A 24,983-nucleotide genomic window follows, 5' to 3' on the forward strand; every position below is an offset into this window, starting at 1 on the left:
TGTTTTCACACATTTGCTTTTAAAAATCCAGTCTCCAAACTTTCAAGCCCAAAATAAGGAATCCAAAAATGTTCTCCAGCATGCAGAAAACAAGGAGCTAAATGACTGCAGTGCTGCACCACCTCACCACGTGCTTGCTATGTGACTTTTGCACCAGCTTTTTGTACAACAGCAGTTGTAGGGGCAGCCAAATGAGGTCCCCTTTCGGAAAACCCACGTCAGAGGGTTATTAACTCCAGAGCTGTGACCTCTTGTGAGAACGCAGCTCAGTTGCCTCCAGATCTGCAAGATCTGTGAGAACGTCACCATGTTTTGCATGTGAGGTTTTTTTCGCTCTCCCTCTTTGATATAAATATATTGAGATGGTTATCTTTAACTGTGCACACACACATGCAGGCCAAGCTGGTTCACTGAACACTGGCACAAGCCTTGTGTGCTCAAACCAGCGATCTTTATTCAGGCAAAGCCCCTGTTGATTTTTCCTTGCTTCTGTAAATTCCAGAGCCTTGGTCCAAAGCTGGCAGTGCACATTTGTTTGCCTTTGTATCGTAATACAGATGGGCAATCCTTGTAATACAGCTAAATTTATTTACTGATAGAAATGTGCAGAACTGTGATAGGTTGCTACATAGGTTATTATTGATTTTGTTCTTTTTATTCCTACAAAACTGGCTAGGCTAAATGCTATATTAGACCAAATAGACCTCTCTTGCTTTTTATCTTTTTTTTTTTTCACTGAAAATTGAGCTGGCAAAGTGGTCTTTTCATTTGTAAGAATCTCCTAATTTGGGTCTAATATTGTATCACACATGCTCCAAAGCACCGACAAGGCTAGATTACATCTGTGACCAGTTCAGTTCCTACTCAGCACTTCATTTGCATCTTGGCAAGAAAATAGGACAGTTTCCCCCCGCTCTTCCCTGCATACTAATTTCATATGTAATGCATCTTTAGCCATTTTAAAGGCAATTAAAAGGCTGATCATACAGCATAACTGAAACAAAAAACACCAAATCAAGCCCCAAACCCAAAATTAAAAAAGGCTAATAAGAGGGTCTCAGAGGAGAACCTAGAAAGGTTCTGGGTAAGAACCAGGAGTGCTTACTGGGTCCAGTTCTCATGTTTATCAGATAAATTCACACATGGGAAGAGGTGGACAGGAAGATCTGTGATGGGAAAGCCTGGAGCAGCAGGTTGCTTGTTCAGCCCAGTGCAGGTGTATCTTGGAGGAGATGGATGACCTGCTGAGACAGAAGGATGCTGATGCTTCAGGAGCAAATGGGTCTCACCTGTTATGGTGGTAATTAGGCTGAACATAGAAAGAAAGTTTCTAATTTTTGGGGAAGCTTTTTAATAAAAGTGTTGGGATTAAGGTGTTTGGTTTGTTTCTGGGCAGGATTATGTATTTGTCTGAGGTGGGTGCTTATGGAATTCATGCTCCAGTGAGGCCTTTCTCAATCCTATTAAAAAAAAAAAAAAAGGGAGAAAAATATGTATATGAAAATAAGTCTGAGGTTTCAGGAGAGACTAAGTTGTCCTGGTTTTATTTCTAAATGGCTGTTCCCATACAGAGCTTGTGCTCCAGTGAAGGAATCAGTTTTATTATGAGGCTGTTAAAATTAAGTGCTGAAAATGACATGTGAGGGTGGGGTTATGTAGCCCTTCTCACCTGGTGTGAGTGTGCCCTGCTGGTGGTGCCTGGGTGCACATGATTTTACAGCACTGCAACACTGACTTGAACAAAATCCATCCCAGAGAAAAATCACAGTCTAGCTTGTTCTTGATTGTGTCAGTTCCTGCACTTGTCTGACGAGAGCCTTTGTCCCCAGGGCAGGGAGGGAAAGCAGAGATCACCCTGAGCAGTGCTGGGGCTGCAGTGTGAAATGCCCAGCAGTGGGTCCCCAGTCTGAGAGGAACATGGACCTGTTTTAGCAGGTCCAGAGGAGGCCATGGAGATGATCAGAGGGCTGGAGCATCTCACCTGTGAGGAAAGGCTGAGAGAGCTGGGGTTGTTCAGCCTGGAGAAGAGAAAGCTCTGGGGAGACCTTAGAACACCTGAAGGGGCTACAAGAGGTCTGAAGAGGGACTTTTGACAAAGACGGGGAGTGATAGGGCAAGGGTGAATGGCTTCATACTAAAAGACACTAGGTTTGGTTTGGACATGAGGAAGAAATTTTTTTATGATGAGGGTGATGAGATGCTGTGACAGTTTGCCCACAGAAGTTGTAGATGCCCATGCCTGGAAGTGTACAAGACCAGAATGAGGCTTTAAGCAACTTGGAAACTGTCCCTGCCCATGGCAGTTATTTGGACAGGATGATCTTTAAGGTCAACTTCCAACCCAAACCATTCTGTGATTCTATGAAATGCTAGCCATGACAAGAGCTCTTATTTTCCAGTCCCTTCCAGTTAGGAGGACATTAAGGTGGCCATCTCAGGCTTCAGTATTGGCTGTGGAGGTCTTGGGGTTTGGTGGATGTGTGTTGGTTCCCACAGCCATGCCCTTGTGCCTGTCCCCACTTGCAGGCAAGCTGACAGGAGCATTGTGCCCACCCTGGGCTCCCCTTGCCCACAAAGCCCCACAGCTGGGCTGCAAGAACAGCAAATGGGCTCCTCTGTTCTGGCAGGAGGCTGCATGGCAGCCTGTGTGAAACACTTTAGTGGCTCTGAGGTATCAGCACAGGGTGATTCATACATGGGGTTTTCTCTCACTTTCTGGCATGTGAAGTTGGGGAGGTGTTTGGTATTTTCTCCCCTCACAGCCCCTGCTCCCCAGCTCCCCTCTGAAATTTCTGTGAGGCACCCATACCCCCTTGGGAGACCCTTGGGGTATTTCCTCCACCTCCCCAGCAGTAATTTCTCTGTGAGAAAGTTTGGCCTCGCCTCTTGTGGCTCACCAGAGTCTACAAGGCGCAGGCAGGCAGGGAACACAAAGGTCGCAAATGGCTGGGTGCAAACGAGCCTGTGTGGTCATTCAGAGTTGCTTTCCTCAAACAGACTTGAAAGAAGGTGTCTTTATCTTTTCCTGTCATTATTTTCACCACTAAATTATTTGTAATTTAGTTGTTGTCCTTTAGTAAAAACTGGGGGAGGTGGGGAAGCATCCCCCATGTTTAGGATTGTTTTGTACCCAGTGTGTGGCTGGGTTGGGGTTTCCCTGCTGTTGGGGATGTTAAAGACCCTGACCCCAAGCAAATCTTCCTGAGCACTGTGTCCTCACTTGGACAATCACTGCCAGGCAGGGAAGTGATGAGCACAAACCCCCAGGCTGACACCATCTGTACATTGGAGTCCCAGTCCCAAAAGCTGTGTCATGCACAGTCCCTGCCATGGGTGCTGGCTGAAGCATCCACCAGCAGGAAGGGTCACATTGTGGTTGATTTAGTGGTACTTCACTCATATGGACCCTGATGTTTGTCTTGGAGCTCCTGGTGTGCATGTTTCATCCAATGACCCCCAAACCACCTTTTCCTCTGCCACTTTGTGTGCTGTCTTGCTGACCAGATACCATGCCCTACATTTTATTTCTCTGATAACATGTTCTGATAGGTTTTTTCTTCCTTCTTGTTTTCTTCACAGATTTATCTGGAAAGTATGACTGACAGGAGCAGCTTACTCACCATTAGATAAGTATTGCAGATGACTCATGCTGGAGTATTGATAGCTGCTGCTGAGATGGATATCCTGTTTTATAACAGCTGTAGTGTGATGCCAAGAGCCAGAAACCTGAATTTCACCATCCATGCTTTTCTGTGAATGTGCTTTGGGTCTCTGGCACCTTTTCTCCTTGGTTTGTCGATCTAAAGGGTTCACGGGGAGGGGAGGTTTTGCTTCCCTCAGTGGGGTACAGGGTATGGGGCAGTTCATGTCACCTTGAAATGAAAGCTAGTATTGAAAGGCTGCAGCTTTTATAGCTGTTCTCCAGGACATGCAATATTTGTCTTTTTAATAGATGCTATTAGTGTCTTTCCTCGATTCTTTGGGTTTTTTTGTTTTGTTTGTGTTTTTTCAGAGCCATTACACCCCTTCTTCAACAGAACAAACCAGAAGGTGTAGAAACAGGTAAGGCAGCTGCTGTTGCAGCGTGTTACTTTTGAATCATTAAGGGAAAAATACTGGCTGCAGTAAAGTGCAAAAAAAAAACCCCGTTGACTCAATGGCAAGTGAGAGTTGTACCCGATGAACTCAGCTCTATGAGAGGCCCTGGAATTGCTACATTCAGGGACAAATTTGCTACCTGAGAGCACCTGAGAGGTCTGAACCTCCTTCTGCTTCCAAAACCACTGGCCTCAAGGCTGTGTGAGCAATAGGTGATGAGATTTAAGAAGTGATGAGCAAGAGAAAGGAGCCTGCCCTTGGGGGAGATGCAACAGGAGCTGAGCTGTGAAGGTGGGGGATATGTGCAGGATGGCAGGAGCTCCTGGGGAGGTGTTAACCCACGTGGGATGGCAGGGGACTGAGGTGCCTTTAGCTTGGATGGGTGCAAAGGGCCATACAGCAATGAGGAAATTTGAAGATAAAAGGAGAAATTTTTCAAGGGAGCATTGCAGCAAAGGCCATGCTGCCAGTGATGGCAGCACATGTGGCTCTGCCTGATGTACCTACCTGTGTGTGGGTGGTGTCACTGGGGATGGCTGGGACCCCACCTGTACCACATTCTTGGGCATCACCTGTGGTTCACACCATCTTTAAACTGCTGAGGATGTTTGGTTTCCATGAAGGTGCTTACCATGACTGAGAAGCTGTGGCTTGAGCAGTGTGTCCCTTTCACCAGCAGGATCCTAGGGCAGGACCTTCCAGTGGGGCAGTGGAGGCATGTCAGGTGCTGCACCTGATTTCTCAGCAAGCATGAACCAGAGCCTGGAAGAAAAATCTGTGCTGTGTCCCAGCAGCATGATTTGGGTCTCAGCAGTTACTGTGAGAGTGATGAGACACTAGAGCAGGTTACCCAGAGGAACTGTGGATTCTTCATGTGGAACACTTCGTCCTTGGAAGTGTTCAAGGTTGGGCTGGACAGAGCTCCAACCTGATCTAGTGAGATATGTCCCTGCCCATAGCAGGGGGTTGGATTAGATCATCTTTGAGGATCCCTTACATCCCAGCCCATTCTATGGTTCTGTGTTTTTGATACTTTGCTGCATTCATTGGAGCTTGTGTTCTTCAGGCTGTAACAGCCCTTTGGAGTAAAGAACTGGATCCTGATCTTGTGTAAAATAAAAAAAAAATTATTGCATCTGGCTCCAGCAGAAACTCCTGCATGATGGCTTGTAACATAGTCTCAGTTAGGTCCCTGCTTCGTAGAGTAGAAAATGCCTTTAAGGCCTCCTCTGTTTATGCTCTGCATCAGAGATATTCACATGCTATGAAACTACCTCAGGACTAAATTTTTTTGAGTGATAATCTGATGTTACTCTTGGTAGAAAGGATGGGAGTTTGGCATTTGGGGATCATGTAGCATCAGTCAGTGAATGCAAGGGCCAGGGCAGCAGGAATTTACCAGCAGGTTCTTCCACTTTGGCCATATCCTCCCTCACTGGCATGTCTAAAAAAGCCCCAAAATTCTGATGAATGCTCTTAACCATCACTTAGTGGAAATATTTTTGGGGTAGAGAAATGAGAGCACTTGTCCCTGCCCCATTCACCTTGTATCACTGGAGTCAGGGTGGCAGCTCAGAGGCAGGATCTGTGCTTCCCCTGTGGGTGGTCTCAGCTCTACATATTCAAATCGAGCACCCAGGCATGTCACCTCAGTGCAGCACGAACTGAGAGAGGCACAGGGGCTTTCCAGCCCTGCAGGCCAGTATTAGTAAGATGGTTTGTGTGTGGTGTGTCTTTGGGTTCAAGCTGTGAACTGCCACTGGGCTCTAAAAACTGCTGGTGAGCCTTGGTAATAGCATTGCAAAAAGTTTCCGAGAAGCGTAATAACTTCCCTAAATCTATATATTTTTTATGTCTAAAGATGTTTGGGCATTTGTTTGTGATGAAAGTTTGCTCACCCCAGTAGAGGGGCTTTGTGCTCTTGCCATCATTTGGGAAGCTCAGGCAGGTAGTGGATGAGGATAAGGAGGTGATTGTTGGGATTTTGCTTCTCTCTCTGTCATTTTGGGATGGTGGATTTGGGGGCATATTTGAGGGTTTGGTGAGTAGGTAGAACAATTTATAGCAACGTGAATGGCCTGTATGGTAACTTCAAGATTGTGCCAGCTAAGCAACTAAATGAGGGATTACAGATCCCAGGGCACCTGAAGTCCAAATAGGTTTTTAAATCACACAGGTCATTTTAAAAGAGATAATTAAGTTTCTGAGTTCCTCCGTAGTGCCTACAAATGTTCCTGCAAATGGCTCATGAAGCACTCGCAGTCTATAACTTCTGCCAAAGGAAAATGTGCTATTAGGTGGAAATTAGCTGCCCATGTGGCATTTTCTGTCTTGGAGTCTCAGGGAGTTTTATTGAGATGTGTTAATACAGCTGTGCTGAAGGTACTACTCATCTGCACGCTCTGATAACCATCCTCATGTGAAATGAATCCCTGTGGAGCTGTTTGAGATCTTGCTGCTCCTAGTTCCCAACCTACCTGGTTGCCAAAAGCTGCTACCCACAGAGGCAGGGCTAAGGATGAGCTAATGTGCATCTGCAGCTTACCCCTTGTTCTGTATGAGCACAAACCCATCTTTGCTTACTGGGAGAACTGGAGCAGCAGGTGGGAAGCTGAAATGTGGCATATCTATTCTGCCTCCCTGTACTGGGGCAGTGGAGGATTAAGGGCTGGAAGTGCACTGAGGTGGAGGCAGTGACATGTGAGGTGCTGAAGTTAGGCTTTGAGTGCAGCTTTGCCCTCTGGAAGTGTCTGCTTTTTTGCACTTGACTGGTTGGCAAGGGAGGAGTCATCTCCCCCCCCCCATGTAGGTCAGCAGTGCAGCTTTTGGTTTCTGCTGCAGCCAGGGGCAATCTAGTCAACGCTATCCACAGGGTTTCAGGTGTGATGGGCCCCTGATGGATGGGACAAATTGCACCTTCACCTTCCTTGGCTGTGTGGCAGATTCTTCATCACCTGCAGAAGCACCCTGGATGCAGTTGCCAAGGCTGCAAACACCTTTCTTTGATGAGATGTGGCGTGCCCCAGCCAGCTCACTCTGACTAGATAGGATACTTGAGATGGCCCGAGGGTGGGTGAGATGAATCCTACACCTGCTGTAGCAGTGCTCATGCCCTGGGCTGTCTGGGGAGAAAGCGGGGTGATAGAGCAAGTTTAGTGGGTCCTTCTTGCAGCAAGTCTGACTTGCCATCCTTTTCTGAAGAAGATGGTGGTCAGATCAAGGCCAGCTTGGAGAAGGGAAAACTCCTGTAGGTCACTTGCAACTTGGCAGTGGCTGAGTCACCCACAGTCTGTGCACCCACTGCATCTGTGACCTGTGGATGTGGTGGGGAGGCAAAGTAGGACTTGAGGGCATGGCACAAGAACAGTGCAGAATCTTTTCAGGAATAGTGTTGTTTGAGGCAGTACAGGGACAGTAAATACTGTCCTTTTCCTCAAAGATTCAATTAGTTTTGTGGCAAATGTTGCTTTCTGTCTTGGCTCAAGGATTTCATAATTTTAACACTTGCCTTCTGGAGATCCCCGGGCCATGTGAGCATGGGGAGCACAGGCTGATGGGTGCTTGGTGAGCATCCTTACACTGGTGCACAGGGAGGGGTGTTCCATTGAGCTCTGCCTGTGTCTCTTCCCAACTCCCAGCACCTTCTCCCTTTCAGATGGTCCCTGGTGCAGGTGTATGGGGCTGGCTCTGCCATCTGCACTGGTTATGGTGGCAGCAGATTTCCCCCCTGCAAAGGGGCTCTCCCTGGCTGCTGCAAGGCTTGAGCAGGAAGCTGCTTCAGCTGACCCTGCTATTGCAGCAGATCTATAGATGTACTATGAGCAAGGAGGAGGGGAAGCACCTGGAGACACATCTGCATTGGACCATGTCACACAGCTGTCCTAAGTGGGCAGCAAGCCCAGTCAGTAGGTCTTCACAGTGCCACTGTCCTGCCCGTGTGGCCTCACCAGCCTGGCTGCCTGTCCCAGGCAGTGTCAGCCTGTGCAAGAGACTGGTGCTTGTTTGGTTGTGTCTTAAAGCCTTGATTGCTACCAGACCACTACCCTGAGCCTCCCCCAGCCTCATTTTTCTCTTTGCATTTGGAGTTGCAGTCTCAGTTGAGTGAAAACACTAAAGCTAAACCCTGTGCCCCAACGGCTGCTCATCTGAAAGTGCGGAGCCAGCTCTCAGCAGCTGCTAAAATAGCAGAACTGAAGTGGGGAATGAAAAGTGAGCTGGTGATTAAGACCCAATTTCCTGTCGTGGCCCCGCAGTGTTCCTGCCGGCAGTGGAGACATTGGCAGCAGTGGTGTGAAATGTCTCAGCCTCTGCCTTGGGCTGGCTGAGCACTTGCACTGCCGTGTGCTGCTAGCTTGTCTCAGTGCTCTGTGGATGCTGGTTTGTTGGTTTGTTGGCTCCCCTGAGCTCAAGGGGATGATGAGGATCCTTTTAAGGAAGGGGGGAAGGGTAGGGAGTCCATGCAGGCTGGTCCTGGCTGAGTTGGAGTTGGAAGCAGCCGTGGTGAGACCCAGGCCAGCCCTGAAGCAGGCTGATGTTAGCTGCTTTGTGTTACCTGGAAGACATGAAAGAGTGCACAGGATTTGGAAACACTGGTAACACTGGTCCTCTCAATCTTTTTCTCCTATCTCTGCCAGTAATTTTCCTTGGACCCACCATTTAGGACTGGGAGAGAATAAAATGCAAGAAATTGCTGCTAAAGGGGTGGTGAAGCTCCCAGGCTGATGCTGTTTGTTCATTTGGGTTGTTCACCTGTCCTGCTGTTTGTTCATTTGGGTTGTTCACCTGTCCTACTGTTTGGTCCCTTGTATACTAAATGTTGTAAAAGTGCAAATGCATTAGAATTAATTTATCTTTTTGGACTTCTTGAATCAGAAGTTCATTCAAGAGAAAACATGAAAAATTGAGTACAAAGATGATGCTGAGCTGATGGTTCTTCCTCTAAGGACACTGTTCCACTTGCACTTACTAACATGCTCTGTGTGTATGAGTATCAAAGGCAGCTTCTGGTTTCATTCTCACCCTGGAAGTGCAAATCACTGCTCTCCTGTCTGTGCTCCAACAGCTCCTAGGTCTGTGTTGTAGAACCTGATGTGTTTCAGCAGTCCAAACCACATCATTGTAAACTGTATCCTTACTGATCAGAGCAGTAATGTGCAGCACAGAGATGGGACTTTCTTGTGCCTCTTCATCCTTTGAACCCACTGCAAAGAGCCCAGAACCCCACAGACCGTGGTGCTTGCTCTGCACTTAGTGGTTACCCCATTTCTTTCTGTGTTTGAAAGTCAGAGCAGCTCCCATCACCCACCCCTCTTAAACCCACCAGAATCTCTCACTAACTTTTACTCTGCAAAGGTGAGTTACTGCTTAATTGGGCAGCATGAACAACGACTGCTTGAAACTGTTGGCTTTTGCTCTTCCTGGCTTCTCTTGGGGTCACCTGCATCTCCTCCAAGGCTGCCCCTTCCTCTGCATTCATGCAGCTCACAATGTTACTGGCATGGCTGGGAAGGCTTCTGTTGTATGAGGTCACATAATTGCCCTGCTCTAATCTGATCAGTTTGAAGGAAATGTAAATAGAAATGTAAATGTATTTTTCACAGAACAAGTAGTGAGCACATGGGAGAGACTCTCACAGACAGTGAGGGAAGATGGGAGGGAGGCTGTTGGGGCAGATGTGCTGTTTCACAGCAGCCAAGGCGATTGCCCTGCATTGGTATCCTCTGCTGCCACTACTTTCCTCCAGCGCAGGAGTACTCCTGCAGGTGTGCAGCCTGGGGCATGCATGGCCAGCATGCAAAAGGCAAGGAAGGGGTGAGAGGGGACTGTTGATCCTGAGCCTGGCAGAGCATCATCACACATCATCTTTCCTGTGTGAGGAGGAGCAGCTTTTTTGTAGCGAAAGGCTTCCTGTGCTCGCGAAGAGACTCGTGTGACATCCTCTGCCATGGAGGAGAGGGATATTTTATACTCTTCTGGTACCTTTCATACCAGAGGAGTTCAAAGTGCTTTTAAGACTATTTTCATAGTCCTGAGGAAGGGATCAGCAGTAGGTTTTGCATGAAATGTCCTTTCCTGCCAGGAGAACAGCACCCAACTGTGCAGCTGCAATGCTAGGAGCCAGAGCTTTTCCAACATACTGACTTCTGCTTGCCAGCAAAGCAGCACCTCAGCACAGTGTCATTTCAGGAGTCTGGAGGAAGAGCTACCCAGAATTGTTTTGAGTATTTTAGGAGCTATTTTGAAGGAGAATGGATTAAAGGAGAGGAAATAGTGCAGACACGGAAGGTAAACAGCTGTATTTTGAGCAGGCAGGACAAGTATGGCTTTGAGGTGATAGCAGGGAACAGACTGCAGATTAATTTCTGTGCATAATGCCACCATACAGATGCAAAACACTCCCCTCTTTGACAGAAAGATCTTTCATATCAATCTATGGAGGAAACAATGCTTGGTTGAAAGAAACTGCATGGGCTTGGTCTCATGGTACCTGGCATATTCCCTAGTCCTGGGTCCCCAGGCCAGCAAGGCTATAGAAAACATGAAAATATGGAAAACCAATAAACTTTCTTCTAGGATCCAAGCCAGAAGGATGTTCTTCTGGGATGATCCAAATGTTTTTAACTAAACTCCTGCAACTGAGAATGGCAGTTTTGTTGGCATCTGTTAGTCACAGCACAGAAAGGCAGCAGGTTGTGTCACCATCCTGACTTCCAGGTGATGGTCATAGGACAGAGAGGCCGTGGCAGAAACAGAAAATCTGGTGGAAGAGGAAGGATCTGCTGTAGTAAAGAGACATGAGAGGTTGGACAGGATGATCCCAGTGTCCATGTCAGTCTGTGGAAGAGGACTGGTGTGGGCAGCTCACCAGTGTGTCCTGATGTCACTGAGGATGGCGTGCAAATGGCAGCTCCTCATGCTGTGGTCTTTGTCTAGAGCTCTGTAGCCATCCACTAGCCTCTCTTGGATGGCTTCTCCAGTGTGATCCCATGGCCACATCTACCAAGCAGTGCTGGCATATGGTGTAAGTCAGGAACTGCATGGGAGAGCAACCAGAGGTGACCCTGGCTGGCATGAGCCATTTCCAGTGGTCTCCCTGCTGCTTTCTGGTGGTGGGAGATGTGCTCCCACCTTGCAGTGTGTCCAGCCCAGCCCAGAGGCTGCAGGTCACACTTTGATGTGCCCGCCTTTTGCCAGCTGTGCCAGCTTGGGTCGCTTGCCAAGTCCACACTCATCATGGAAACTGTCAGCAGCAGAGCCAAAGGATTCCCAGGGTGTGTTGGATTCTGTTTGCAAAGCCTGCAAGGAGATGGAAAAGGTCATTTTGTCTGGAGCAGGAGAGGAGGAAAGAGGCATAAGGAATGATGCCATGTGGATTTGTTTCATTCCCTTGAGGAAAACACAGCATCTCTGCAACAACTTGATGATCCTGGAGATCTTTTTCAACCTTAATGATTCTGTGATTCTGTGATAGGAGAGCAGCATGGAAATAAAAACTGAGATAAGGAAGAGATAAAAAACTGAGAGAAAAAAAGAGATAAAAACTGCCTTGCTCCTTAGCAACCTTCTCTTGCATCTCACCTCACTGGGTCTCTTTACTACCAACAGTAGGGAATAAAACAGCAGAAAAAAAAAAAAGCCACACGATGAGTTTTGAATGGATGCCAAGGTTGATTTAATTAGATGTATTGAATTTGTTAACTTCTGAACGATGTGGCTGTCACGCAGCACAAGTGATGAGCTGCGAGTGGCGATGGCAGCGTGGCACCGACCTGCCAAAAGGCTCAGCAAAGCAGAAGGATTGACCTACTTCCCTGGGCTCCATGGAGAGCACAGGCGACTGCCTTCCACTTGCTGTTGCTGTGCTCCCTGGAGGGCTGTGCATCCCTCTGCGCAGGGGAGAGCTCACCAGCCCAGCACTGCCCATCATCTCCAGCACAAGCCTGGGGCTGGGTAAATGTCCATGTGCCCCTGGGAGGCAAATCACTCAAAGCAAGGGCTCCTGCTTTGTCCTGACTTCTGTCTTCTGGCTAACACTGATTTTCAGCTTCTCCCACTTAGTTCACTCTTAAAAAAATACCAGTGTGCTCTGATAATGGGACTAAATGCTGTTGCAGCTGATAAGGGTGATAAAATCACCCATGCACACTGCCATGGCAACCTACGGCTCTTTGGTCTTGATGTGTGTCTGCTCTTTGGTGTGAGCACAGATATGTGGGTTTGTTTGAGACTCGGCCCGGGAGTCGCCTGAATCAGGAGGATTTCTTTTCTGTTATGAGCTGTGACATGGATGTGGAGCCGCCTAACAGCTCCTTGTCTTGCTGGCCACGCTCAGCATGGAGCAGAGCATGGAGCAAAGTGCTTCCCCTTGCACTTTGCTGGGGCCCTGGCAGTGCAAATTGCATCTTGAAAGATTTGTCAGTGCCGGGAAAGAGGCTTCTGAAAGAGAAATTTGTTTCTAAATGAATTCTGTAATGGTTATCAAGAGGAACTGCTGAGTGTCTGCTCCCAGGTCTGCCATCATGCAATGCACGTGTAGATCCCGAGTTCTTCCTGCAGTGACCACAGGATCCCTTTGAGATCAATGTGGTGCATCCTGGACAGGTAACATTCCAGCTAGAGAAGTCCCAACAACCAAGTGGCATGCTAATGTTCTGCCCCTGGTACCAGCCATGAGCCAAACTCCACGCATTTGTTTGACAGTCTTCTCTATCACTCTCATTAGTGTAGATGCAAGAATATGTCCTGTCAAACCATGTCTGTTAATTGGTGAAGAGCGAATGTGAATCTCCTAAGCTTCCAGCACAGAAGTGGTGCTGTTGTGATAGGGAGTGCTTGCCAAGATCTTTGGAGCACGAAGACACTGACAGAGGTATTTGTGAAGTGCACAAGTATAGAAGTGCTGCACGAAACCATGGTCTGGGTTGTGCTGAATATCACTGTGTGACCAAATGAGATGATGACAAGTAAGGGAAGCTTTGGCACGCCATCAGCCTCCTCTGATTATTGTCAGTATTAAAACCGTATTGGAAACACCAGGCCAGGTAGTCACCCAGTATGGGTGACTATTGCTATTTCAGTGGGGAAATGAGACAGAGCAGCACTGGGGAGGTTGTCTGAGGTCACGCAGAGAAGACAACTGGATGTTCTTTCCCACCACCCAAGCTCAGGCCTTCTCCTCTTCTTGCCTCAAGTGTGCCTTCTTCTCCTGGCCCTGCAGCACTGCTCAGTTTAAGGAGAGAAGGGTTGTTTGGATGGGGAGATGAAAGAAGAAATGTTATTTCATTGAGCAGTGTCAAGAAGTTATATGGGAAGAAGAAAAAGAGGATGGATGGAAGGAATCCAGCTGTCTTCTGCAGAGAAGAAATCTCATTGTAGCATTGAGACTGCTTTCAGGGTTCATGATTCAGCTTTCAGGTTGGTTGTTGATAGTTGAGATATTTTCATTTTGACTTCATCTGTTGACAAGGCAGTAAGAGCTCTGTGAGGACGCGTATCTCTCCATCACATATGACTAATTGTACTGGGACAGCCGTGAGCACAATAACACTTCTGTTTTCCTCCAGAACAGCTCCATTACAGACTGCCTGGTAGCTGAGCCCCAGCAAGTGTTTTTGCAGTTTTGCTGATTGTGCAGCCCAGATAACCTGTGAGAGAGCAAACATGGAAAGTGTTGAATATTTAGCTCAAAACCCAGAAAACAGCCTTGTTTCACTGCTTGTCTGAACTGAGCTTTTAACTGCGTGTTGTCAGTGCTTTTCAGGAAAGTCATCTCGTCTGGGACACGTCATCTGGCAGGGAAGTGCTCCCATTTAGGGACAGCCATCAAGAGTTCTGCAAAGGCCAGGGCTCATGGCTAGGCACTGTTGTCTTTGCAGCTCAGTTTTGTGTTTTACTTTTCCCATCTCCTGGAGAGCAAAATTCAATCTGTGCAAAACAGATGCATTTTAAAACAAAATTTGTCTTAGTCTTACACTGAAACTGTCTCCAAAAAAGCCAGTACATAGCAGAAGCTAGCAGAAGACTTTCTCCAGATGTTTTCTGCTGTTCATCCTATTTCTGCAGCAACCCAGGAGTTTTGGTACAATGTAAGTACTGAATTTAAACTTCTTGGCATTAAACTGGTCACCCCATGCTCCTCAGGGTAACAGCTGTATTTATGCATGAAAGCCATACTCTCATTCCTCAAGAAGTGTGTCAGCACAGATAAGCCTGTGACCTGAATGTATCAGCTCAATGGTCAACAGCTTTATGCAGAAAGAGCTTTGGTGTGCAACTCTTCCACTTGGTGAGTTTAATCTATGTATGGATTACAACAGAAAGTTCTCTACAAGAGGCCATGCAGGTTTAAGGCTGCCCTTGCCTTTGATGAAATCATTGCTTGCTCCTCAAGGAGATTTGTGATATCTGGAATCTGCATGCATAGTGTGCAGGTGGGCAGTCTGTCCAACACAGGAACGTAGTGGAGATTTTGTGACTCTTCCTCTGTCCCTTTTCCCTAGGAGAGAAGCCAGTGTTCCTGCCTGCAGCAAGGCACTCCATCTGATTTAGGAGTGCAGGAGTACTTCTGTCATGATGCTGTGACAAGGCCATGGTTTCTGTCTGGGTGTTAGAGGAGAGCACTCCTAGTCAGCAGGAGAAGGATGATGCACCAGGAGGCAGCCAGTCAGTGCAGACCTTCTGAGGGCTTTGACTTCTCATAACAAATTCACTGAAAGTCCATTTCAGTTTGTTTCTCCTCTCCTTGCTATGTTGGCTTTGTTGTTTGTTGTTGGAAGACAGGAGTTACCTAAGGAGCTCTGGGCAACTGAATAGAGGAGCTGAGCTTGGGATGTGAACTTGGCAGCTGCAGACACCAAGGAGGAGACTGCTGACTGCTCTCCTCAAAGTGTGAGAAATCTCTGGACATGGACAGAACGTGCATGTCATTATGGCTGTGATCTGCCCGGGATGAGTGCTCCAAATGCAGGGGCTAATGCATGTGTCTGCAGCTCTTAAAAATAAGGATGTTTCCCAATGTCCCCTGTCAGCCTTGAGCAGAGTTCCCGTCATTCCTTCTGGATGCCCTGTGGTGGGAAGAGCAGGCGTGCTGGCTGCCAGTTCAGGTCTAAAAATGATGTCTGTGCAAAGTCCATCCCTGTCTGGACTCCAAGGGGCTGCTGTGCACAAGGCCTTCACACAGTTTCCTTAACAGGCTCCTTTTCACTTTTCCAGGGACTTGCACTGTGCTTCATTTCAGAGTGATCCAGTGAATTAACATATTGTTGCTGCTGCCTGGGTAATTGCATGCCCGGGGTCTGCTCTGCTCCAGCACAGTCTTCCCGGCTTCCCAGACAGAAAGCATCCTTCTCCTTTGGCAAACAAAGTTGCAAAGTATTGCCCTGAGGCCTAGCTCAAAGACTGGAGGAATGGAAGGGTGGAAAGAAGAGAGGGAATCTGTTTCTGAAGGTATATCTGGCTTCAAGAGCTTTCTTATCAATGAGGTGCTGGAGATGGGGTTTTTCAGTCTTTATTTCTGTACAAAAATACTAATTTTGCCTGAAGCTGTGGTTTTCCTGCTGATATATGCAGATATTGGTATGGATGCAGTTACAGAAATTTAGTTTAGCACAAGTCACCATGAGGACTCAGAACTGCTTGAAATGAGCTGTCCTGGGTCACACAGGAATTTCAGCAGAAGTTGAAACTGAGTGGTCTGATACTCTCTTTGTACTGAAAATAAAACTCTTTGAATAGTTAGGTGTAAAAATGCTTGCTGGTCTCACTTCCAAGTGCAAAAAATGTCACGTGTGGATAAACCCCTAGAGTCTCTAAGTTCCTGTGAGACAAGACCACATCTCAGAACACTTTGGTGAGCATATTATCGAAACAGGGTAGGTTTCTTGATGCAGATGCAAGTTTGCATTTTTGAAAGATGATACTTAGTCAGGACTGACTTCTGGTGGGGAGCTGTCATCCCTTAAGCAATGGTCTCCAAAAAGAAGTGTGGTTATGTGCATCATGAGGAGGGCAACTTTACCTCCTAGCACAGCTTGGCTATCAAACAGATGCATTAAGAGGATGAGGAGCATCCAAACTCAGGGATAGTGGGGAGGAAGTTGATTTATGGCTCTGCGACTGACTTTCTTAGTGACCTGGGGTAAGAAGATGAACCTCTCCTTTTCTACCTTCTCCTCTTCTGCCCACCCAGCACCTCTGGCAATCGCCTTGTAGTTTGTTTAGGTCCTTCTAAAAAGATGGAATTTGGTAGTGCTATCTGTAAAGTCCCTTTTCATCTTCTCAGTTGTGAACATTTCCTGTCTGTTAGCAACATAAGCTATTTTGACTGAAAGGAAGACATTTTTCCTACACTTTTTTTTGACACAAGGGATGGAGAGGATGATGTGGACATGTTGACAGAGTAGCTAGGTCATCCTTGCACCAGAGCTGTGCAGTTTGTGGGGCAGAGGGAAGGCTTCTTGAGGCATCTCCATCCTGTGGAATAGAGGCTGCAGCCTTGTGCAGTGTATGGAGAGCCCTTTTGTGATTGGCCTAGCCATGGGGAATCCTGATTGATCTGTAACTGTGTGTGTGTATTTATGCACATACATAAGGGAGGAAGATGGATGTGTGTGTGCTGCAGATGGGATGTGGACAAAGGTTCCTTGGCTGCTGGCACCCCAGCTGAGATGAACAGCTGCCTGTGGGCTGCTGTGGGACTGCATGCAGGACTGGGGTTTGTTGTGTCATGAGAGGAACATAGACAGAGTGCCCAGGGGTGCCTTCTGGGCCTTCATGGCCTTGGATGTGGTTGTTTCTCAAACTCTTTCACTTGGGGGATATCTCAGTCCCTGAGCACTGAGTGATTCCCACCCTTTCCTCCAAAGCCTTTGCACTGGTGGCAGTTTGGGGATGGCCAATACCGGCTGGAAGGGATCTTGGGTGGGTCAACTGTGAGATCAGACTGGGTTGTTCATGACTGTTTGGTCAAGTCCTGCTCTCAGTGAACTCAGTGTGTTCCCAGTGACCTCCCTGCAGGCGTTGGGGCTGCTGCTGCATCCCTCAAAGCCATCCTTTGCCCTGGCTGAACAAGCCCAGCTCCCACAGCCTCTTCTCTTTGGGCAAGTTACCAATGCTCCTCCACTGCACTTGCTCTAGTTTGTCCATGTGTTTCTTGTACCAAAACAAGATGCAGTGTCTGGATGGGGTCTAATGAGGGCTGAGATCTGGCTGTTTCTGCTCCTGCAGACCATGCTGTTGGTCTTTGTTGCAGTTTCTTTCCTAAGGTCCAGTTAGCCTGTGGTCCCAACAACTGTCCCAGCCCTTGAGGAGTGGCAGAGCTGCTGGGACATGGGGCTGTGCCTAGCTGATAGTTAAATAGGACCTGTGTAACTGTGCTTGGAGAGCCCTGAGTGTTTCTCCACAGCCAGGAGAGAAGAAGAGCACAGAGGAGCCCTGGGGTGGCAAAGTCTTCTCCCTGCTAATGGTGTGGGCTCCTGTAGGGAGAGACACAGAGCCCAGACAGAGGAGGCAATGACCTGAGTTCTGCAGGAAAAAGCAAAGAGGTCTAGTGTTATAACTACCACTGTCTCACTTACTCATCTGGAAAGCAAGATTTTACTCGCTGCTCTGCTTCCCGTGGGGCTGTGACTGTTGATGGCCATGGACAGCTGAGGTCCTGCAGTACCAGTGCACAGGGCTGTGGAACATACCTCACTGTGCTCACTGCTGGGCTTGAACCACCACCCCTGGAGCCATGAGTGAGGAATATTGTGTATCCATGTATGTATACCACACTCAAACAAAATGCTGCGATTCTGGGCTGCGCTGCCAAGTTGGTGTGTGAGTTTTAAAGCAGCAACCTATATTCTTGATGATCCAAGAGCCTTGGGAAAAGATCCATTTTTTAATGCTGTACTAATTTAATAAATGGCTTTTTTTAGTGTAGGAAGGCAGCAATAAAAGACAAAAAGGAGAAAGAAGACAGAAAGACCTGTACAATAATTTTAAAGGTTTTCTGCTTTTCCGTTCATGTTCTTTTCAGGAAATTAAACTGGCTATATATGGTATAGGATTGAAACCACATATCACAAGCCACTGTCAAGTTCATGAAGTGACCACATTGAAAAAGTCGTGAAAAAATGGGTTCTTACTGGTGCCTTCCTAGCCTGTAGGAATCCTGGCTGCGGCTAGTGATTGTAGTAGGGTGAAGATTTGCATTTTCAAGTTGGCGGTTTTCCTTTTTGCTCTTCCACTTCCTACAAACTAATTTAGTGCAGTGTTAATTGTGAATCTAGAATGCAAATCAACTCACCTGCTTGTTTTTTCTTTCATTTTCAGATTTTCTAAGTATGGAAGCTCTCCTGAGGAGCTGCATTATGTGCTGCAGCCCCTGGGATGGGATGCAATGCAAGGAGTGAAGAAGAGCTGCAATGTACCTCTGTTTTTGTGAGGAGAGGGGCTTTCTGGCATATCATATGGTGCCAAAAGACATTTTACTCTTGGCAGCAAAAATCCTTATCCTTCTTGGGTTTTTTTTTTTCCAGGACAGATGCTATTTCCTGTTAGAGATGCTTTGTATGCAAATCAAGGTTGTACAACAAGAAAAAAGTCCTGAAAGCAATCACACCGATAAACTCAGCCCACTGGGGAATTCTTGCTTATCATTTATCTTTTGTTTTTTCAGTTCTGTACAAGATACTTCTTTGCCTGTGCTTTCTTACAGTCTTTAATGTTTGTCCTGCCAGACCTCTTGCTTGTGAACTACAGTGCTTGCATTTTGCAAGGCTCCATGTCAGTCTGCACAAACAAAAGGCAGTAAGTGCTGGAAATTGGGGTTAACAGTCCCTGTGTTTCAGCTTGATCTTGCATTGATCTGGTGCTTTCTTAAGTTCAAACCAGACGTGAGCCTCACACTAGAGATTGCCACATGCCTATAGTGATGATCTACTGGAAAGGTGATCCCAGAAACCACAGGAATGAAAAAAAAGAGATAAAAAGCAAAAAGAAGCCAGCAAAAAGTTTACCTAGTAACTTAAACAGGAGTAGGATTTGACTTGAGGCACCTCAAGAGATGGTGTGGGCAGCACTGCACTAATGCAGTAACATGAATTGATCACCTCAGTGCTCCAGCAGAGCAAACTCACATAGAATCACAGACTGGTTTGGGTGGGAAGGGACTGTAAAGATCATCTAGTTGAACTCCTTTGCCATAGGCAGGGAGACCTTCTATCAGACCAGGTAGTTCAGGGCCCCTTCCAACCTGTCCTTCAACACTTCCAGGGGTTGGGCATCCACAACTTCCCTGGGCATCTGTTCAGCCTGTGCCCTACAGGTGTCCCTATAAGTGGATGGGGCTGATAAAAACCTGCAAAACCAGGCTGCCACCCTGCTGATGTTACAGAAGGATGTGAGGGTGAAAAAAAGACTCAGAAGCAGAAAAGGATGTGTCAGAGAGGTGCAGAACAGCATTGCCAAAGAACGTTCTCGTGCGTGTCCAGAGATAGCCACTGCAGCCAGGTCCTGTTGAATCATGCTGTGGTTGTTCTGGCCTTTGTGTGGGTAACAGTGATAATCACTGTGTATGGTGTTGGGTTTTGTTATTTCTTTTTTTCCCCCTTAAATGTAAAATTAACAGTCAAATTAGCATTGGTGAGGCAGCAAGCCTGGTGCAGCTTTTATCTATCCTGAACCTCGGAACAAAGGAGGGGAGGAAAATGGCTTGGCCAGTTTGGCAGCTGTGCACGTAACGGTCCCGGAGTTCAAAGCAAAGGGCACAACAGTCAGATACCCCAACCCGCCTGGGCTTGGGCTGATAACTCACATTTCAAAGTAAAACGCAATCCTACAGGGGCTCTGCTGAGTGCCTAAAGCTCCAGTGCCGAGTCGTCTTTAAAAGGGGATTTCATAAGGAGTAATATGAACAGAAATGGTTCTTTTGTGGTTTTACACATTCCAGGCATGCCAGGACTGTTCGTGTCAAGGATGGGCAGTCTCTGGGGTTTTGGGTTCTTTTTATTTTTTTTTTTTTACCCCAAATATTTGCCACAAACTAGCAGCTGAAATGGTGAAAAATAAATTAGAGTTGCAAAATCATTACAGTAGCAGTAATGGAAACTGTGAGGCTTATACTTAAATTGGCTGTGGGGTTTCACTCCATCTTCTGCACTATTGCACTGTGGGGATTACTACTTTTACCTGCTATGACCACTTCAGGGTGGATGATTTGAAAGCAGAGCTTTAACTGTTGGTTACCCAGGACCTCAAAAAACAATGCTTTTGGATTTTTCAGAAGCAATACCTTTTCAGCTGAACCACTGTTAAGTCTGAATTCTTTCAGTGTCAGTGCAGTTATGTGGCCACACAGCACCTTTATGTGATGATTTCTGCAGGGCTGTGTGGACAGAAATGGGGCCCAGCTGTTCCTGCTTCAGGTGCACTTTTGTTTCACAGAGGTTATGCAGGCTTGGGTTTTAATTGATGTAAGAGTTCCAATGCACAAAGTTGTGGTGCCTGAAATCTTAAAGGAGAGCACCTTTGCTCTGTCTTAAGACAGTCTGAAATTTCATATGCAATAAAACACTAGATGGTTTGTGTAGACCTGCCCTGTTAGATGAGTGTCTAATTCATAAGCCTGCATCTCCTGTTCTTCTCCTGGATACTGCTCCTGTTGCCATGTCCTGTATCTGGTGTAGTAGGTGGACCTCATGGACAGCTGGAAAAGCCACAGCCAGAGGTGTTACTGCTGTCACCTCACAAAAGATGTGGCTGTAACAATGTGCCATTAAAAGTAGGCCTCAGCCCCCCTGAGACACCCTACACAAACTCTCAGTACCTTTATAAGCAGCACACACTGACCACAGTCAGCTCAGCACCCTCATGAGCTGGAGCTGCACCTTTACCTGCTCTGCAGGTGACACTAATCCTTCTGTGGGGGAGCAGGAAATGGAGCCAGGCTCATCCCAGCAGAGACTGGACCATGGGACCATAGATATCCATCCTGAGAAGTTGTTTTCAGCCCAAGTTTGACTGGGTCACAAAGGCAGGCAGAAGGAGAGAAAGAATCTCTTTGAAAGTGGCAATAAAAGAGACATTGTTGGAATGAACCTTCTGGCCTGGTTTTATTAAATGTGAATATGGTTACTTAGTGGTGAACAGGGACTGGAGTGGATTTAGGGGATGGTTCCTGAGGCCCCCTCCCATTCTCCAACATGGGCTGATGTTACAGGAAGTCTCAAGGCTGTTGCCTGGGCTGTTTTGGGTCTGTGGGTGGAGGAACTTAATCACCAGGGTTGCCATCAAATGCTGCACTTACATGATACTAGGAAGAAGTGCTTGTGTTAATTCTGTCCTCAACATACATATTTTTCATCTTGGACAAGTCTGGTCTTCCAGCCTTCTGGACTGCTGCCATTTTGGGTTTGGGAAAAAAGTTTTTTTCTTTCTCCATCAGTGCTACCAACCACAGAATTTTGGAAACAAATAGTCAGAACGGGGCGATCAGTGGTGAGCTCTCTTTTTACTAAGCTGATCTTTCAGGAGTTGGTTTTGAAGTGGATTTCGTTCTGTCCACTCAAGGTTTCTGCTGTGGAAATATTTATTGCTGTGAAACTGTAGTAAGCTTTGTAAGTGGCAGGAAAAACTGCTTTTGTAACCAAACAAGTGTGCTTTCCCTACAAGTCACACGGGTGTACATTTGGAATTTTTCTGTTTTACTTTGTACCAAAACAATTTTTGCACTGTGTTATCTGTAGTGGGAAGATGAGTGGACCTTGCATTTTAATATAGATTTCATCCATTTAATCACAGCAGAAGTGTACATAGAGATTCTCTGTTATTCTTCTTTTTCTGTGTATTTGCTTAGTGTTTTGTGCCTTAGAATCTCTATTTTCCTTCTTTTTGATGGTTTGAGGGTTTTGATAGAGAGCAAAATTTTTTTGAAATATTAATGTCCTTGGGAAGACTACAAAAGTAATGCAGTGGTGAAGAGATGCAGGCAACCTGTAGAAGAGCCAGATTTTGACAGCATGGGAAGTGGTTAGCGCCCCATTGGACATCCTCACATCAAAGCTGGCCCAGTGGGCTCTTGAGATACTCTGTTTGAACCACAAATTGCTGGGCTTTGGGCAGAAATCACTGTATGAAATTCTGTGGTCTTTATTAGGCAGGCGGACAGACAAAATAATTTTGCTGGTTTCTCTCGGCTCTTAGAATTTATGAATCACATAGTCAGGGTGTTCTGGGGGGTTTGAGTTTCCATGAAAAGTTTGCTGTGGCAGCACGCAGACAACAAAACCCATCTGTTCTCTTGTCCTTTCATCATGCTGTGTTGCTTTCGAATTGTTCCAGAAGGAGGATGAAATTTGGCTTGTTATTTAAATTTCAGTATGGGTGGCCAAAGCAACTCTACCTTGGTTATTATGGGCCTCCTGTGACCACAGGAATGGATGGTGCCTTATGCCAGCCCTGATTTAACAAACACCTGAGGACCAACTCAGCACTGCAGCAGAGCCCATGGGAATTGTGTGCCATGGGATCCTGCAGCAAGGCAGTGTCTGGGAATATCTCCTCACACTCTTTAGTAGTAAGGATGTAATCAGCCTTGTAGGCTGGTATCTGATTAAATAGCACAGTGTGGAAAAAAAATCAAATCCACACTCATTTATGGCAGTTTGACATGTGTAGTTGGGAGGAAAGAATTGAGGTTCTGTCTGAAGTTGTGCGAGCCCATCTGGGGAGCAGTGTCAGGGAGGAGTCCGTGGGATCCTCGTGTGTGATCGTGTGAGAGTGAGCTCCTGATGGAGCTGTGAGACAGAAAGGAACCCTGCACCTCTGGAGAGCCAGCAGGAGCAGGGATGTGACTCCTGACTTTGTCCTTTTAAAGGGGGACACGCTGCCTGCTGTCTGTACTTGAAGAAGGGAGGGGAAGTGCCAGGAAGAATTCATGGAAAGCCACAGATGACTTGGGTTTGCTTTGACTGAAGGTGTGAGGAGTGCAATTTGGTTAACTGGGATGAAGGCTGGCAAGGGGGTGACTTGACTGCCACATCTGGAGGAAGAAAGTTTTGATCAACAGGTTTGGTGTAAGAAGGAACCCTTAGAATTTCTATGTCCTTTTCCAGATTTTAGAGGAAATGCTTCCCTAGCATTGCAGGTTTAATTTAAAATATTGGGATTATTATGTGGATGTCTTGGGTGAAAGGGACTGATAAGCAGTGTAGTGAAGGCAGGATGGATTATTTGGATCTTTCTGCATTTATGCTCAGTACTCTGTTACTCCCCAGTACCTTCTTCCCTCAAAGAAGGGAAGCCCCTTCTTCTACCCCTCCCTGGGGTAGGGAAGTTCTGCCACAACACTGGGAATAGCATAAACTGTCAGCACTTTGGAGCCATCTCATCACAAGACAGGTGTCTTAAGATATCTGCCTTGCCCTCTGGTAATGGCTGTTGTCCTGCAGCAGCTATGTGGGAGACCAGAAATCTGGCTGAGATGTGGATTCCTGTGCTTTGGATGTCTGAAGCTGCATGAAGGGAATGTCCCTCTCACTGCCTGTGTGCATGATGAGGAGTTAGTGGAATAAAGAACTTAACAAAGAACCATCTGACACCACCTGAAATGAAATAACATGGAAAATTTAATCAGCTCTCTGCAGCTGAGCAGTCCCTGGAGGTCCTGAACCAAACCTGACCCACTTGCTGAAGCCCAGCAGTGCAGCACTGGGCACTCCTCTGTCTGCCTTCAGAAGAATGAAAGGACAGCAGTATGAAAAGAGACAAGTACAAGGGACAGCAACCAGTGGTAAGTCTTTACTAAGAAAGAGCTGGGGTATTTTATTTGTTATTAAAAGCAAACCCACCTTCTGCAGCATTTCTCTCTGTGAGGCACTCAGAAAAGAGGGAGGTGTTGGCAGAGGTTTGTTTCCAACTGATTGAATGTTTTCCCAGTTCTTTCCCTGCACTCCAGCTCATCCCATCCCAGTCTTTCCAGCCATGCCATGTTGGGAAGTGGCTGTGAGCTCAGACTCAGGGCTGAGTTCTAACATGGTAACTGTGCTGGGCTAGACTGCTTTGCAGGGGTGGAGGGAGGGCTCTTGCCACTGGCAAGGAGCAGCATGACTCTTTTGCCAGTTGTGCCAGTTTGCTGTCAGGATGGCTCATCATGAGCCCAGCCTCCCATCTCTAATCTCCCCAGAGATGGTACCACTTGGCCATGGTTTCAGATTTGGACGTCTGAAAGGATAAACTGCAGTGGGTAAAAATCAAATCCAAGACTTCTGGGCTTTGAGAGGATGATAGCAGTGGACTGTAACCCACATCCCCTTTCCAGGTAGATGTTGCTGAGAAGATGATTCCCCTGTGCTCCTCAGAAGGGCTGCTGAGCTGCCAGACCAGCACCAAGCTTTCCCCTTCCTGTGTGTACCCATCCTGCTGGCTGCAGCCCTTGCTGCACCCTGGGAGGATGCAAGGCTCCAGCTCTTTGAATGACTGTCCAGAACAGTGAGGGAAAACTGCCTCCTCCCTGGACACAAACCACAATGATTTGGTGGTGTTTTTTCTTTCTTTTTTTTTTTTTTTAATTTATTTTCTTTTGGCTGTCTGAATAACTAAGTACAAACCTCTTTCAACTATTTGACATTAATTCACTAATGGATGGCAGAAGGTTTCATGTTTGGTTTTTAGCTGAAAAAGTGATGATGCAATTATAAACCTCACATCCATTATGTATCTTTGAACCATGTGACAAGTGTGAATTTTTACAGAAAATGTGAGAACGGTGGGAGTTGTGGAATAAACTTTTTTGCCTGAATTTTATTCTAAGTCTTGAATGAATGAATGAGATGTATTTCATGGGACTGAGAAAGCTGTGATTTTTTCCCCTTTTCTTCCTTCAGTGTTGGGCTTGTTTGTTG

Source organism: Ammospiza nelsoni, chromosome 1 (assembly GCF_027579445.1).
Source record: "Ammospiza nelsoni isolate bAmmNel1 chromosome 1, bAmmNel1.pri, whole genome shotgun sequence".
Classification (NCBI taxonomy): Eukaryota; Metazoa; Chordata; class Aves; order Passeriformes; family Passerellidae; genus Ammospiza; species Ammospiza nelsoni.